The sequence below is a fragment of the Podarcis vaucheri genome (genome assembly GCF_965113315.1).
Source record: "Podarcis vaucheri genome assembly, chromosome: 11".
Classification (NCBI taxonomy): Eukaryota; Metazoa; Chordata; class Lepidosauria; order Squamata; family Lacertidae; genus Podarcis; species Podarcis vaucheri.
In genome coordinates, this window is record NC_138749.1 from 41,922,380 (window position 1) to 41,941,145 (window position 18,766).

Sequence of the window (18,766 nt, forward strand, 5' to 3'; positions counted from 1 at the left end):
AGGATCCAAAAGGCAGCAGTCTGATTGGTCCTAGAACAATAGGATTCAGAATGCAGCAGTCCGCTTGGTCTTAGAACCATAGGGTCCAGAATGCAGTCTGATTGGTCCTAGAACAATGCAGCAGTACAGGAGCCAACCAATCCAGCTCCAGATGGAAGTGAATCTGCAACCTGATTGGCCTACAGGAGAATCCAGAATTAGCCAATCACGTGCGGCCCATTGTGTAAATAATGTATATAAAGCAGATATTTGGGGGGCACTTCTATTCCTCACTACTGTGAGTTGAATAAAGAGCATGAACTCAACACTCAACTCCGAGTATATTTCAGAAAAACACCCCCTCCTTCAGCTCAACACTAGTCCATACAATTCCAGCAGCGCAAGGGATGTTGCTTGATGCAGTTTTCCAAGAATGCATGAGAAAGCACCCTGAAACATGCTGGAAATGGTTCTTTCTGCCAGAAGATTATTCTTGCCCAAAGTTTTAATTGCCACGGAACATTAATATATGTTGCTACCTCTTGATGTTGTAACATATATTTAAGCTTTCAACGCAAAAGAATTTGACAGAAGAAATACGGTTGCCTTATTTTATTCACTACATGCTTAAATATCACCTAAATAATTGTCTCAGATGTCCAGATTGTGCTTCTTCCAGTCATTTGATGTCTTGGAGTTTTGAATTTAAATATGGAGCTGTAATCTAGGGTGTCCTTTATGAACTCAGCTTTAATGCAATTCATCTCCCATATAGTGACTCCACGTGCAAAGAGGTGAATTGTCTGTATGTCTTTGGCAAGGAGCATAATAGAAATCCAATTTCCTTCTTCCTGCTGTGTTAAAATGATGTGCTCAGAATTACTGTGGTTTGGGGGAGAGCTAATAGGAAACTGGTGAGCTTGGCAGGTCTTATGCTTGATTGTGACATCGGATGTGTAACAAAGACTTAGAATTCTTCGCAGTAACTAATGAATACAAGTTGATGGATACGCAGCATGCAGTTTCTGCGGAGCATGGCTTACACCCTGGGAAGATAAGGAAAACTTTCTCTGGTGTTGCTGTGTCACTCCATGCAGCTACAGAGGCCAAGCCCCAAGAGTCGCCAGCACAATTCCAGCAGTGACTGTACTTCCTGCCCTCGAATATCAGGCTACAAGTTCAGGTTCACTTCAGCAAAATCAAACCTACCAGGTTCACATAGGTCATATACTCTTTGTTATTTGTCTCCGTTGCCCCTTATGATTGGTTGTTGTTGTTTTTTTTAAGGCCTTTAAAACAATTCCACGCAAGACAATATAATCATTCATAATACCAATATACCATATTTTTCTGTGTATAAGACAACCCCTATTTTTTGAGCCCAAAATTAAGAAATAATTAATCGCAACATTCCGTGTATAAGACGACCTCCAATTTTAAACTTAAAAACATTGGGGGAAATATCTACGTAGTCTTATACACAGAAAAATACAGTACTTATTGGTTAGCAGAGTGGTTTTCGCCTCATTGAAAAGTGCCCTAAGCATGTAAGAGAATTCTCTTTAAATAAGAGAGACTTCATTTTCATTTCTTTACCCTAATAACTGTTTAATGGGTAAGGCCCACAATGCAATGCTGTCATTATCCAAACTGAGTAAATAGCCTTAAGAAGGCAGATGAGGAGAATTATCACTGTGAATTCTAGACATGGGATCTGGTGATTATTATTATTTTGCCATTTATTTGTACAGTGTTTAAAATAAATTATGTGCTACAAGGATAATTTAAAAAAAAATCAAGTCTCAACCCAGAAGTTTGAGACTTGGTTTGAGACTCAGGGAGCATGGTGTGGCCAAAATATCATGGAGGGAGAACCATAGTCTTTCCATACATATGGGTAACAGTAATGATTCAAGTATTTCATTGATCTAAAAGCAACTCCTCAGTGTCTAGATCTAAAAGAGCAAATTGAAGGCTCATTATCTGGGGACTCAGATGAGGTCTTAGGCACCGGTATGTCTACAGTCAATGCTCACCTGCAAAAAGGTGTGACAGTGGCAGCGGTTATGGGGGCCAATAGAGAATTGGATGTCTACATTGACAGAATTCACCAAGCCTTAAAGGCATTTAGACCACCACATTGGCACCATTTGAACATAAATTTGAAGACCTCATCAATTGGCTAAAAGACATTTCTCAGACTGCAAACCAAGTGCTGAATCTTGCCACTACTAATCATGGGTAGCTCGTTCTACCTTAAAATGCTTACTGTGGGCTGTTTCTTAATGTTTGGTTCAATTTCTACATACAAATTCATCACAGAGAACTTCCTGAGAAAACGATAAGAAGAATTGTCACAACAATGATGCCATGTATCTTTGGAACAGTTGGCCTTATTACGCTCTGACAAACCTTCTAACAACTACTTATCCATTTTTGTTAAGATGTTATCTCTTAATATCTAGCCATTTGATTTTTGTGTTTCCCTGAAAGGTTTCTTGAGAACATTAAATCAATAAATGTCAACATCTCACACAAAATGAAGATGATTTATGTTGCTACTCAGTCTAAAAAGATAATTGCATGAAAATCTGATGGGCACAAAACCATGTCTCAAGGTAACTAGATCAGTCAGCAATAGCACTGCATTCAGTTCAAAGGGTAAACAAAAAGCCAAAGGCACATATTTTATAGCCGGTCCTTGGTAAGAAATTGCTTTTTATATATGATTCATTTTTGCCGTTAATATGATCCTAAAGCTACTCATAGTAATTTTTCATAAAGAAGAACTGCTCTCTGCAGCATCACTGGATTGGAAAGGTACATTTAATTTCGCAAATAGCTTTCTATATCTTTTCTTTACAAAAAATGAACTTTTACAACTCCAGATCATTTCAATAAATTGCGTCTTCGAAGCAAGAGCTTTCAACAGTTAAGAAGTAATTGCCAGAACTTTTTGAACTGGTACCCAGATGTTTAGCTATCTATACTGTTCATTAACATCGTATCTTAAGAACCATTTAAGAAGCAAAGGAAATGGCTTAACTAATGTCTATTAGAATATGGCACAAACAGGAAGCATTAGTCTGGAGGAAGCCGTGACAGATTTAAATGGTCTTGGAATTACAGATAAAATAGGAGAAAGTGCTCATTAAAGGCATGGGCACCATCATGGAGGTCGTCTTTCAAAGCCAAATGGTCGTTTTGCATTTTACACAGAGTATTTTATGCAGCATGGGCGTAGCCAGGAGTTTTGTTGGGGGAGGCAGAACCTCAGTAAGTCATGCATTTTTATTGTTTTTTTATTGATTTAGGGGGGCATCTGCCCCTCCCTGACCCCATTGGAGGCTCACTGCATAGCATATATACTCAACAAGGAGTTGTAGCAATCATGACTCCCTCCAGGAGTTGTGGAGAGTCACCGTGCTTATTTTGCATCCTTTCCCTTCATAGCTCAGCATGTAATGTGTGGATTAGCCCTAAATGATTTGAGGCCAAACATTATTTCATTCATATTTTTTAGCCCTGGTGTGTATGATGATGATGATGATGAAGCAGAAAGCCAGACAGGCACCATTTGGAGGCTTCATTTATTTATTTCATATATTTATACACCAGTTAATGCCAGAAAGGTCTTTAAGTGGCCCACAAAAATATAACAAAGGATTTGTGCTGTGTTTTCTGTTTTATTGAATTTGTAGGTAGCCAATTTTAATGCATTTTCAATTAAAATTCTTAGAAAGAAAAAGAAAGGATGAATGAAACTTTAAAAAGGACAAAACTAGATGATGGGGTGCATATGAATGGGGGGGAACTGACTTGCTTTGGGGATGGGAAAATTAGTTGACCTGCCTTCTGTGAAATCTAAATTCTAGTAAATATTTCAAAAATTTACATATATGCATATAAATTGGCAAGGATGCTTGGGTCTATTGGGCTGGTCCCCTATTTTTTAAGTACCCAGCCACACACTTCGAAGGGTGTATCTAGGGGTTGTCCAGGTTGACCCCAGCCTTAGGCACAGGACCAGGGGAGCTCACAAATCATGCCTCTCCACTCTGGTTAGCAGCCCACCCGGGGGCTGGCATGCTCACCATGCCATTCTGCTGCTGCTCTCAGATGAAGAACACAGGTGAGGTTCTCTGGGTGCCTCGGCAGAGGAATATGGTCACTGGCATGGGCCGTCATGCCAGCTCAGCGGGACCGCCTCCCGAGTCCACCGGTGACACTATTAGAAGTGTGAGTGAAGTGCCCAGTGTGGCTCTGACAGGGCAAGGGATGGGGCAAGGCACAGATACAACTCCTTGCCAAGGGCACAAGAGAGGCTAGGTATGCTTCCACCCCTGAGTTGAGATAAAACAAAGAATGAAGTGAACCATGCTTTGAATAAGTTGTGGTGGCTTTGACTCTCCTAGTAAAGATTTGGATAGCTGCTCTATTTGGGGAGAAGAAAGAATTCCCCCCTAGGTCAGATGGCTGGCATTTTTCATGTTGCCCCCAGAGAACATGGCAAGACTCCCTGGACAAAGCTTATTCCTTTTCCCCAGGCAGCTCTGGCAATGGGTACCTGGCTGATTCCTGTTCCCTGCTGTTGGCTTGCTGTCTCTTTTGGATTACAGCCACTGTCCTTTTCAGGGAGTCTGGCACAGAGAATCCTGCCTCAATGCGGTGGGCAGGTGATCCTTAACACTCCTACAGACCTACAATTCTTTAATTCTCCTTTTGTTTATAAGGCTCTATGCCACTGAAGAACTGTGCAGTGGATCAGCGTGGGTTTTTCTGCCTGTTTACATTTTTAACTGATTCTGTCCTTTTTGTAAGTGGCCCTGGAAATATGATTGAAGGGTAGTATGAAATACTTAATCACAATTGTGAATTCAGGGATGATTCCTACAATTCTTTTTGGATTCTGATGCAAATGTATCTGCTATCTCCGTACAAGTATCTCACACCAGTTGTATGTGTATTCAAATCACCAAAATACAAGGGGGAGGCCAAGACTTTGCCAACTGCCACTTTTTTGCTGAAAGAAATGGTTATTTAAATAGGTAGGTGTGATGGCAGCTGGCAACATTTTGACTTGGTAGGGTTGCAATTTTTAACCTTCTTAAAACTTGTACATGGAATTCAGATGGTAAAACAATAAAATGCAATATAAGAAATAAAAGAAGCAACAGGAATACAATTTAATTTTTTTTTACTACATCTTGCACAGCACATTACAATTGCTACAAGAAGCAGAAAATTCATTAAGTGGTCCACTAAGTAGCCTCAGCAATTTTCAAGAGGTCAGGAAGAGAGCAGGGAGTTTGGGAACTACTGACCTAAAGCAATGTCCTTGATGTGAGAAGGCATCGGTTTACCCAATTCTAGGGGATCATTTTCCTCTTCCTCAGCATGACATTTTCTTCCCAGAGACCTTCATTCTCCATTATAGGAGAGGAATGTTCACCCTGAGAAAGGGAAACCACTATCACAACCTCCTTGAAGGCCTCACCCACCAACCTCTCTCATCCCCTCAGGTTCTCTAGGTCAACTACTTTGTCCTAAATCAGTGGTGTCCAAACTTTTTTCAAAGAGGGCCAGATTTGATGAAGTGAAGGACCGTGGGGGCTGACCAAAGGGCCGACCAAAGTTGTTGAACTTTTTTAGGATTGAAATTCATTGCATGAAGCCCACACCCATGACTTCTGTCCAGCAGGCAGATAATCATTGCACTCTGTGTAATATGGTGGAAAATCCCATGCAGCTACTACCTTCGTACCTTCAGAGTTGTTAGTGTTACTTGCTGTGCTTATTCAAGTTGCTGTTATTATTTATTGAGCTTGTTTGTGTGCATTCAAAAGCCCTGCTGTTCTATATGTGATAGTATTGATGGATGCTTTAAACGCTGATGGATTTGAAGAAAACATAATGGGCTAATGTGCCTGGAATTTCATCACCCATTCTACAATTAATAACTTATAATGCCAATGCATTACGATAGTTATTAATAGGTCACATTTTTCATATAGAGCAACTAGAATTAACCACCCTTCATTCGGACATGAAGCGAACATATGTTACGCTATTTCTTGTACTTCTATTATAAGTTTCATACATATGTCTTAATGGAAAGCACAGGCTCATCTGGTATCTCTGGAAGAGTTATCTAAATGATTGCAATCAAATGGAAATTAAAAGCATCGGTAATGTGCTGCCTCTTACAGAATTCTTCTGCAGCAAAGTGGAAATTATTCTCATCTTGTTAGACTTTCCTAGCAAAGTGGCCTAGAAGGATAGAACTTGCTAACCAGAGCTATTATCCTAAAAGCACATGTGAGTTTCTAAACGCTGCTGGCTCCAATAGAAGATATATACTTAAAATCTAGGGGCTCATATACTTTTTGTATCAGAAGCAAAATGGGGGTTATACCTCTATTACAATATACAAATTAATCAGACATAGTACCCTATAAATAGTGTTGAAAGTTATTAAATCTAATATCGGGAGAGCACACCTATTAGGTAAAGAGGTAACTACATTCAGCACCATAACTACCCCTGGCAAAACAGACTTTCTTAACATTGTTAGAACCCTCAGATAAATATAGGATATGACATATATCCACAAAGGAACCCCTGAACAGAGATGGGGAAGAAATTTGTTTGCTCTGAAATTTAAAGTGAAACGACCCAGTTCATCAGTCCCGGATTTACGTGTATTTCAGAATATAGCTATTAATTTTGCAATTCAATTTTGATTCAAAAAAATGTAGACAAAAATGTGCTTCTTACAACATGTATATAAGAATATATATTTTAGGGGAAGTAGATGTGTAAGATGCATATAATTTAAATGTAGAGGGTTTTTCAGTTGTTTTAAAGTCTGCAAGAAACAGTTTTGCAGGCAGTCGGTCCTAGGTCTGCTCCATTCTAACACCGAGAGAAAATTGGCTGATCCATCCATTGTGATTCCAGAAGCATGGTACCCATCTAGGTGTTGCCAAATGTGCATACAACTCAAAATACCATATTTTCTTGAATGTAAATTTTGGCCCAATTATATCACGAAAATTAGGATGCGCATTAGATTTGATGGTGCATTTACATTCGCCAGCAAATACTTTTTTGGTTTCAAGGTTTTGAAAACTGAGGTGTGCATTAGATTCTATGGTGCATTAGATCTGTGTAAATACAGTATCTTGTTTGTATTTTTTTAAGTTCCTTAATTGTGTGTTGCTGTCATCTAAATTGTCCTGGGAACAGGATTTAAGGGTAGTAATAAATATGATAGAGATATTTAGCTAGATAAATTAATCAACATTCCACTGGCCTCCTTTGCAGGTGCCACAGAACACAGCCTTCCTCAACCTGGTGCCCTTCATATGTTGTTGGACTACAACATCCCAGCCAGCACGGCCAGTGGTCTGGAATGATGGCAACTTGCTTACTGGACGAGTCAACACTCTTTAGTGGGTAAAGTGATAAGGCAGTTAGGCATGGGGTGAATAACAAGACTATCAATGAGGTTGCCAGCCTGCAAACACCTATTCCTGCTTGGAGATTTCAATGCCAGAGTTGGGGATGATCATCACACATGGGACAACTGCATAAACCACTTTGGTACTGGCAGCATGAATGAAAACTGCATATGCTACTTGAGCTGTGCTCGCATCACAGCCTCTGCATCAGAAACACATTCTTCTCTACCAAGGCAAAACAGTGAGTGTCCCGGAGATATCTAAGGTCAAGCCACTGACACCACCTGGAGCTGATTGTCACTAGGCAATTGGCACTGTGTTCATGTCACACATAGCTGCTACAGTGCCAACTGTGGCACAGATCACTCCCTGTGGGCGAGCAAAATCTTTCTCCGTCCAAAGAGGAATCACAGCACTAAGCAGAGAGTCCAGCCACAAATCAGCAGTGCCAGAACAGCAGTACCTGAAGTTGATGAATACTTCTCCAATTCTGCCGAACAAGCTGTGGGTCTATTGCCATAATGGCAATAGAATTCTCTTTAATGTTTATTTTAGGGTTGCCATTTGTCCAGAATTTCCTGGGCGTGTCCAGGATTTAACTAGCGAAAATAGCGTCTAGGGGAATTTTGGAAAATCAGCAAAATGTCCTGGATTTTGAAGTTGATTGGCTAAAATCTCCAATGAAAATTCTTGTTATTACATATTTTACATGGGTGTTTATTTGTATATATTTTAAAATTTTTATATATGGATGTTTTATGATGGCCTCAACAACTCTGAGTTCCCAAAGAAAGCTTGACAACTTTTGTGTCCTGAATTCTGCTTCTAGAAATATGGCAACACTAGTTGATTTACATCCTGCACCTTCAACATAAATTTGTGTTCCCAGCTAACAGGATAGTAAGAAATAGAAAAGTTAATAACAGGAGAATTTTGGAGAGCAGGTTAAATCCTGTACTTAGTTGGCACCAAGTCATAAGTAATGAAGAGAATGCCCTGAAAGTATTGTCCTATCAATTTCTATAAACCCACTTCCGTACCGCAAATATGAAGTAGGCATGTACATGTCTACTCAGAAGTATGTCTCATTTTCTTCAATGGTGCTTACTCCCAGGTAAGTATGCAATATGATTGCAATGTGAGAATACACGCTATAAAGGAACAGATGCAGCTCTTATTCACAGTCAGAATAAAAGGACTGCTGAAGCCATATTTGAAGTTCAAAGCCTTCCATGTGTTTGTCTACATCTTTCCCAGAGATGGTTGCTATGCTGCTGACAAAAGACTGAAAGTCTTGCAGAATACATACTCATTCAGCTGCACAAAAGATCCGTGGGGGAAAAACAAGATATAAACTTGTAAGTACTTGAGCTCACAATAGGCCTCTAAATGCTTCAAAGCTGGCTGCAGCATTGGATTTTGAAACACAGCACAGAGTAAACGTGAAAATTAACTTTAATGGTCATAACAACATTGATTTTCCTATTGTTGTTGATTTCAGGGGATAGAAATGATTTTCTGCCTAAGAAAGTTCTTTAAAAAGTAAGCATAAGGAGTCCATTTTACAATGTTGGTTATTGTTGTGTTTTTGTTGCTTTTTTTTAAAAAAAGCAAATTATCTGTTCAGGCTGCTGCTGTGTTCAAAAACAAACAATGACTCTTTTGTATAATGAAATATATTGGCGGGAGAGTGGACACGATATCATTACACTATATTACATGTCATTAAGAAGCAAGTGGGATTTAAGCGACTTGTGCTTGCTTATCCAAAATAGTTTCAGACAACTGCACAATGAGGTTTGAGGCTTGTACATAAAGCAAATATTTGATCCAAAATTGAATGAGAGCCCTGGGCTTGTGGAGAGCTCTTAAAAAGAAAAAAAGAGAAAAACCCAGCCCCGCCAAGCTGAAAGAAAAACAGTTTTGAGCTGCCAAACAGTGATTCCTTTCCATCCCACTGTCTGGCAATTGCAGAATTGTGTCTAGAAGCTTTCTGATGTCACCTCATCTTTCCATAGACTATATGGACATATAGTCTGACAGTTTGACAGTTTCAGATTTTCCACACCAGTCTACTCTTTAGTGCCACTAATAGGGTGCAAATATTGGTAAGTACCTGGCACATACCTAGAAAAGTGGCAATTGGCTTTGCAAGATTCTTCATGAAGATGCTGAATTATACCTAGGAAAGCCCCCATGAAGTCTATTTCTGTGTTCTCATCACAACACACACACCGTCAGATCTCTTATTCTGAGTGCTAGAAGCAAATATATGTATTTTTTTGAAACAAAAACAAATGCCATATCCAAAATAAAAATACAGTAATCTCACAACTTAAACACATTTATTGACTTATGCCCATTCAGCTGTATGTGGGTAGCAATGAAAAAAATAAAATTAAAAAGAGGTGGAAAGGGGGCAGGCTTCCAGGAAATATGACTGGCAATCCTACCCACCATTGAACCCAACGCATTTTGACTAAATACGATTTTAGCTTTAGGCACGATCCGTGGAATGTAATCCCTGCATAAATTGTGGGCTTTCTGTAGTACAAACCTAGCACCTGCCTCTTCTGTTGGAAGCATTAAATCACTTATTCTTCTTCATCTTCAAGGGGTTACCAAAGAAAAAGTATAAAATGCCTCGCAGGCAAGTCTACAACGAAGGAAAAGAGGAACAACAAGGAACAAATTACCAAGTGAAGAGAGTTGTGAATTCCCAGGTCTTACATATTGGGGGTGGGGTTCATGATGTACCATATTTTTTGCCCTATAGGATGCACCGGCCCATAGGATGCACCTATTTTTTGGGGGGGGGCGGGAATAAAGGGAAAAAATTATTTCCCCCCCAGGCGCGGGGCTGGGGCGGGGGAAGCCCGAGCTTCCCCAGCCCCCAGAACATGCAGCTCTCCGCAAGCCGTGGGAGCCCGGCGCCGGGCTCCCACTGCTTGTGGAGAGCTGCTCAAAGCTCAAAGCCTGGGCGCGCTGCGCCTCCTGCTGTCCCCCGAGCTTGCGGGGCTGGCGGCAGAGAGAAGCAGGCTCCCCACCACCAGCTTCCAAACCAGGTCGGGGGACAGCGGGATGGCGGTGTTCCGCCTCCCCGCTGTCCCCCGAGCTTGTGGGGCTGGCGGTGGGCCTCTCCTGAAGCCTGGAGAGCGAGAGGGGTCAGTGCGCACCGACCCCTCTCGCTCTCTAGGCTTCAGCGAAAGCCTGCATTCGCCCCATAGGACGCACACAGATTTCCCCTTCATTTTTGGAGGGGGAAAAGTGTGTCCTATAGGGCGAAAAATACGGTACTTTATTATTTTGGTAGCTTATAAAGCCAAACCATTTCCTGACAAACCAGTTTTATGTTGCTGTCAAAAGCATTTGGAATGCTAGAGTCAGCTACTCAATTCACACCAAGTACCAGAGCTTCCAATTTCAATACTAGAGCATAGTCCCCTTCAGGTTCTTGATGAAGGATGGTATATACCATAAGTTGATTAAATCAATAAAATTTCTTATAGAAATGCATTGCCATCTGCAATCAAGGCAGTTTGTTTTTTTCAAATATTTGGATAGGATTGTTAATACATGCAAATGCCAACCGAACTGCTTATTAATTAACTAAATAAATATGACACAGATGTGAATTATTCAATTACCTTTAAACCTGGCATCACCATAAAGCTCTATTAAAGTTGAACACATCGTTAACCCAAATGGCCTAAGAAAATGTTCCAGGTAGAAAGTCTTCCACCGAAGAAATCCCAAATTACTTTATCCTAAAGCTAAGACTTGAACTACAGCTATTTATTGAGTGCGGTTTTAGAAAAACACGAGTCTCCCATTCAGGCACTGACCAGCCTTAGGACTGACCATCTTCAACAACATGGCTACATTCTGTGCCTTCAAATCCTAGTCTATGCACATACAGCAAGCTTTATACCTTCGATCATAGAAGGACCTGAATTATTGGGTACATGACAGAGAAAGCAGGGCCAGCACGTGCAACCCCATGGTCACCCATACACAATTGCAGCCACGTGAAGGTTGACCACCCAAACTAGGGCAAATCTTGAAACGGCACTCAAAACCTGAACACCCCATCCCTTCCCATAAAGCTTTGGAAAAGATGGATGAACACAGCCTTCTAGAAGTGATGACAATCCAGTAAAATTACCGCTGGTGTGCTTCTTCACAGTCTTCTCTAGCAGTGCCCAACATTTCCCTGAAAATGCCTTTAATCTGGAACCTTTCTGTGACTGCTCTTTTCACACAGAATGATCCTGGCAGCCACTAATCTGCCTGAGAGTGTGAACAGCTTTTCACAGACTGAAAACAACGTCCTGGAATTTCTCCACAGTGCCTTTCTGCCAAGAATATTACTCTTTTTGCAGCTAGCTTTTCCACCTCCTCCCTTCCCAGCTCAACTAAGACCCCGGGTCAGCCAGAACCATACAATGTAAGACTGTTTTGCCACTAACAATGTTGGCAGTTCCATCTTAGGAAGTGAAACTGTGAAGTCTTCCGTTTTACCAGGGTCGGAGTTCAACTTTGTTTGAACAGCACAGACTTTGGGGCCTTGGGAAATGTTGCCGTATGCTGGCCTCTCGAGGAAGCTCTAACTTGAGATTAAGTTAAAATTTACATTGGAAGGCCTCGCAACACACATCCTCGTCGTATCTGGACAAGTCAAATAACTTGAAGCATGTTAATCAGGATGTTAAAACGAGTTTTAGCACAAAGCCCTCTGGCAAGAACACTGAACAAATAATACTTTAGAGAGAGGAAGCCACTTCTCCACCTTTCAGTCTCGTATCAAATGTTGAACTGGTACCAGGAACAATAACATCACACAGGAGATCATAGCTAAGCAATCAAAGCCAGGCTAAAGCACAGGGCACTGTGGTCCTGCCCAAAGACCTGATAGGGCAGAATCTAAGCTGCTTTTTTGAACAAGCTCTCCCGCTTGTGAAGCAAAGCACAGTGACACTGACCTGCATAGGAGAGATTTGAGATGGGAACTGAAGCACTTACATATCAAAGGGGACTATCTCACCTGACCATGATAGTTTTCCGAAAAGCATTTTACTGTTATGGGGTGTTTTGGTTTGTTTGTTTTTGTTGGGGGGTTAGGCTGAATGCTTGGGCCCCCTTCTGATTCTTGAAATAGCCAGGCTAGCTTCCTGGTGAGGTGGCAGCCTGTATGATGGGCCAATAAGAGGGACAAAGGAAGGGGCACTGTGCAAATAGGTGGGTCTCCCTCCATCAGCTTTCAGGTACTTGGTTAGACAGAGCCAGAGCTGAGGGCACAGAGTGAAGAATTAAAGTTTTTAACTTTAATTTTAATTTATATGAATTAATTTTGGGAGGCATTTTAATTGATTGATTGATTGATTGTTTTTATGCATATTGTATTAGTAATATGATGTTAGCTGCTCTGAGCCCGGCTCTGGCCGGGTAGGGTGGGGTACAAATAAAAATGTTATGTATTCATTTATTTATTTATTTATTTATTTATTTATATATATATATTATTTTATTATTATTTATTATTATTATTAGTGAGTGAGAAGGAAAGCAGCAAGCTGAGAACCAAGAGAGAGAGAGAGAGAGCAACGTTTGATTTCTGCTTGAATCCAAGGCTGCAGCTATGGGGGAAAGCAAGGCTCTCTTGGGGTGTTAATGCTGTGAACCCCTCCATCATAGGCTCAGATTGTATATATGTGTGAATAAACCATATGTCTCAAAGAGGACACTGTACCTCATTTCAAAAGGAAACACAAACCCTGGGTAAGTGCCTGGAACCCCTGGATTCTTTCACTGCTCAGAGACTGGGGTGGCAAGCAACAACACATTAGTTCAACAGAATTTAAACAATCAGTTACATAGCCACATCCACCTAAGGGTCAGTTCATACACAGTTTCATTGCTGGTAGCTGCAGCATCAACAGATGAGCAGCAATTGTTAAAAAAGGTCATCACAAAAAGCTTCCCTATCCATCAGTGCCATTCTGAATACAGTACATTTCAGTGGAGACAGTTCACACTTTCAGCCAAGATCATCAAGTGATAACATATGTGATGGCAATGTCAGCTGAAAATCTCAGCTGCCAAAATGATCATCACTTTTACCAGTAGTATTGAGGGTAGACAGTATACATTATTATAATTATTATTATTATTCACAAAAGGTCCCATGACAAATAGAAATATATAGCAATGACTCATAATTTATCAAGATCAGGGTATCAATAGTCCTCTATGGACAAACCATCACAGTAGATCAGTCATATGATAACATTAATTTGGAAAATCTGCTCCTGAACTTCTTCTCAACATTTGTATGCCGATATGATATAAGTTGGTCCATTTTAATTTTTAATCAGAATAGAAAGGATTGTGTGGAACTGGCACCCTGAGGAGCATTTGAATACTATCTGATCGATGAGCATATGTAATATGCAATTCTATGCATACTCAGGGAAAAGTAATTATGCAAGCATTTGCAGAGGGGTGGCCATGTTTGTCTGTTGCAGCAATAACAATGAGTCCCATGGGACATTTAAGACCAACAGCAAAGAAAACAAAACATAAAACATTTTTAGTATTTTCTGTAGTTCCATGGAAAGCTAAATAAAAATCTCTTAGAATCTACATGTCCCTTTCATGCATTCATCATTCTGTCACAAATGCACAAAATTACTTTGTGACGAATTTAGAAACCAGCAAGTGTGACCCCATTTTGTTTTCCAGGAATTCTTTTAAAATTTATCACTAGGAAGAAAATGTCTAGCCTTGAACACCATGAAAAGGTGTTGTCAGATGTTGTTCTCTACCCAGAAAAATACACAAAGGCTAGTTGTTCTCTGCCTGATTCTAACTACTTGTCCTTGCCATCAAGTATTTCACTCTATTCAATTTTCGCCACCCTGCTTCTCTCAGCTGTGTTGCAGGATGTGAATAAACATGTAGAATGCCTCAAATACCTCATTCATCTCCTCTCTCAGATATCCTTCTGCTTCTCTGAGGAGGCTGTCTTATGCCTTTCCATAAATTTGCTCACCATTTTATCCTGTTGATTTCACATATGTGTTAGGTTATGCCGACAGATTGCCACATTTTCCTTTCCCTTTGTTTCTTCTCAGTTTTCTTCCTGTCACTTACCCTGCCTTGTCATGTCATTTCATCCCCAGAAAGTACATCTGCACTTAGTTTGTAGAATCAGGTATTATTCACAGAAGCATTCAGTGGTACCTCGGGTTACATACGCTTCAGGTTACATACGCTTCAGGTTACAGACTCCGCTAACCCAGAAATAGTACCTCGTGTTAAGAACTTTGCCTCAGGATGAGAACAGAAATCGTGCTCCGGCAGCGCGGTGGCAGCGGGAGGCCCCATTAGCTAAAGTGGTGCTTCAGGTTAAGAACAGTTTCAGGTTAAGAACGGACCTCCGGAACAAATTAAGTTCTTAACCCAAGGTAACACTGTACAGTGGTGGCTACTGTTCAGCACACAAAGCAAAGAGTTGAGCAGATACGTACTCTGGTATGTACAATAACCCAAATTCTGCCATATTGCTGTCTGGTGGAAATGTAGATGACCAATGAAATGCCAGCTATACGTCATCTATAGGTTAGCTGATTTGGCCATGTGACATGACAGCAGACACCCAATCAACAGGGCAGTCTATGATATACATCCAGGGTCATGTGTTATCTGCCCTTGCTATCTTTGCTACAGTGGAAATTCCAGCATAATAAATTATGGCACAACACAAGGGATTCCCATTATCATCACTGCCACAGCCATACATCAATAATACAGACTTAAAAATGACAAAGACTGGTCATATCAAGACCTGGTCATTTCAAGACTAACATATCTACAAAGCAAAGCCCATATTATTAAACATAATGCCTGCCACAAATTCACCAAGAGCAGAAGTTGTAATTTGACTCAACCTGGAAACAAGCCTGCTTAGAGCTATTGTCTATTACATATCTCATTTATGTGGAAAGCAATTGCAATTGGTCATGGGTATTGAACATGACTCAACATATGCTACAGTTGAAGCATACAGATTAAGATATTATAGCCATCTTCAAATATCTAAAGGGTTGTCACATGGAGGATAATAATTTAATAATAATTTTATTATTTACATGATGTTGCCCCAGCCACTCTGGGCAGCTCCCAACAAAATATTAAAAACACAATAAAACAGCCACTAAAAATGTCCCTGAACAGGGCTGCCTTCAGATGTCTTCTGAAAGTCAAATAGTTGTCTATCTGTTTGACATCTGATGGGAGGGCGTTCCACAGGGTGGTCGCCACTACCAAGAAGGCAAGCTTGTTTTCTCCTGCTCTGGAGGCTAGGACCCAAACTAGTGGCTTCAAGATCCCAAAAAGGAGATTCTGGCTAAACATCAGGAAGAATTTTCTGACACCAAGAGCTGTTCGACAGTGGAACAGAGTCTCTTGGAAGGTGGTTGTGGTGGTTGTGGGAGCCCCCAGTCATTTCACGGACTATTGACCCGTATACCACTAATCCGCTGCTACCAACAAGGTTTTCCCCGTAAAAATCTTACTCAGTCGGGTTCTCAAGTTAGCAACGAAGATTGACGTTTATTGCAAACACAAATAAACTTTAAATGCATTTGAAACACTGTTACCCTTTTACCCTCCTAGTCTTATTTTTTCCTGTCTCTAACCCTTCTACTTCCCCTCACACAAGAACCAACTGCACTAACTGTCTCTCTATTTCCATCTGTCTTCCAACTGCTTTTTTCCAGCTGTCTAAACCTCTGGCTAAGCCTTTAAAAAACTGGTAGGCTCCACCTCTGGCTTTTCTATTGGTCTACCTATTAACCCTTTCTCTCCCCCTATACAGACATTTCCAAAAGAACGGGCAAACACCACATCGGTGAACTCTTTTTCATTGAAAGTTTTTAAGCTGAAGTTGGATGGCCATCTGTCATAGATGATTTAGTTGAGATTCATGCATTGCCGGGTGTCAAACTGGATGACCCTTGGGGTCCCAGCTCTACAGTTCTACGATTCTGTGATCTTGTCTAGTCTTCCTGCAAGTGTCAAAGAGACCACAACTAATAAGCAGCATGTGACATATGAGTTCTACTGTTGCTCCAAAGAAGAACTTACATATTTGAATCCTCATTAGGAAAATCCATATTCAGTATTTATACATCATGAAGAAAACAGCATATGACAGCACTCATTTGTCTAAGCCACTACTTTTCTGAACTTTGGGCTTGCTGTCTTTACACCAGCCATTTAAATAAGTGCAGTTGTACCATGGTGTATTTTAGAGCACGCATCAATATTTTAAATATGGATAGATCGATACTGCTGTGGAAAGTGATGGAAAGCAAAGGCGTATGTGTAACAAAGAGCAAAAAAGAAATGCTCAAAACAAAACAAAAAAATCAAGAATTGATTATTTAAATTGCTTGTCAGCCTTCCAAACTATTTGGCAGATATCATGTTATCAATACAACACTTTCTGTGCAAGCTGCAGTAGAATATCTCATTGCTGCCCATCTGGAACAAAGGTAGGAGACAGATATGGCATTCAACCTAGCCACAACATTATTGAGGATTGGTGAAATGGAAAAAAATAAACCGTATGTCAATGTAAGACTAGTATAGAACCTACCTTCCTGCTCTGGGAAAGGATGGTAGCCCCAAGACCCACACTTCATTCTCAGACAATTGCATCCACACTCAGACATGACAGTGGAGGTAGATTCACAGCTCTGTATCTTTAAAGTGATGAGAAGACCTGCCTCTACCAAGCAGTCTTGCCTGAGGGAAGAAAAATGGAAGAGAATCCCTGAAGTAACCCACAAAGTAACTCAACCTCCATCCTAAGTAGTTTAGCTTCCTGGTCCAGATGAATATCTTTTTGGACCCACATTGCAAATCAAGTCAAAGCCAGTCATCTGAACTAAATCACTCTAAGGCTCAATACCAAAAATTCAGGATGGAAGCCCTAATGTCTGTGTAAACATAGCAGCAACTCCTTCCAAAGTACACCTGGTCTATGTCTGCTGTATCCTCATGTTTCCACTGAGGACAACAACCAAATATTTGTGTTGTACTTGCATGCATACATACTCAAAAGAAGAGCTCACGAATAATGGTGTCACCGAACCAGCCCAAAAGAGCAAAAGGTGTGTTTTTTTAAGGCCACAAAACCCCACTATCAATAAAACAAGCAAAGCACAGGACAACCAAGAGACTCAATGGCAATCCAATTGTAAATAGTAGATTTCTACCTTCTTATCCCTTGGGTGTGTGGGTGTGCTTTCTTTGTTTTTTAGAAGAATCCTTTCCAACAGCAGTTGCAGAAGCAGCAGCAGCTATCCTAAAAGAAAGGGGACCAAACAAACCATCACAGTTGCATGCATATTGCTATGCTGATAGCAGTCAAAGTGAAATTGGAGCAGCCTCCATACTGTGCCAGACATGGAGGGGAATTTCAACACTTTCTTTGCCTGCAGCCACCTTGATAAAAATCTCCTCCTCAAAGCTACTTTTTCTTTTTTTTCTTTTTTGCATTTCGGAACAAGCTCCCATTGGTGTCAATGGAGCTTCGCTTAATATATTCAAAGAGCATATTCAGAGGGAAAAATTTTCAGGATTATGGCGGGGAGAGGAGGAGTTAAATTCTCCCTCCCAGTTTGGCATGGTCCAAAGGCTGCCCAGATTTCCCTCTGGCTGCTATTTCCCTACCCAACAGCCACATTACATGACATTCAAAATGGCAGGCTGATGCCTCTTTTACACACACACACACACACACACACACACACGGTTTTCATCCCTCCAACTGCACCTCATTGCAGTATGCACTGGGGAAAGAAGCACTGCACTAGAGCTTTTGGGTCAGGAGACAAAATGAATATACCTATTCATATATAGCAATTCACTATCTGATTAGAAAGACTCATTGAGAAAATTAATACAACAGTAACTTTTCTAGGAACAAGTCCTTAGAGATTGTATACCACTTATAGATGGAGGGGTTTTATTAAAAAAATTAAGCGGTTTATAAATTCTGTTAAATAAAAAAGAATGGAAGGATGTTTTCAGATTGCACAGAAGCCTTCCTGCGATGTAGATGTTCAGAGCAAAGAAAAATTGTAAAGAAAATATTGATTTATTAATATTGTGAGGCAGTTTACCGTGCACTGGCTGCTATCTTTCAGAGAAAATGAGGCGTAAGAGAAGTTCATGCAGATATTGTTAATTGGGTTTAGCAAGAGAACTTGACTGCAAGGTTCAAGTTACATACCACAATAAATGAAAAACCTGTC

The 18,766-nt window shown here is 40.6% G+C and overlaps 1 long non-coding RNA gene across 1 annotated transcript; it reads left to right on the top strand.

Moving 5' to 3' along the window:
* Window positions 1-898: 898 nt before the first annotated feature.
* Window positions 899-8,141, top strand: LOC309514400. The gene is made up of 2 exons (XR_014211964.1): window positions 899-1,191; window positions 7,306-8,141. It is a non-coding gene; the product is annotated as an uncharacterized lncRNA (long non-coding RNA).
* Window positions 8,142-18,766: the final 10,625 nt, after the last annotated feature.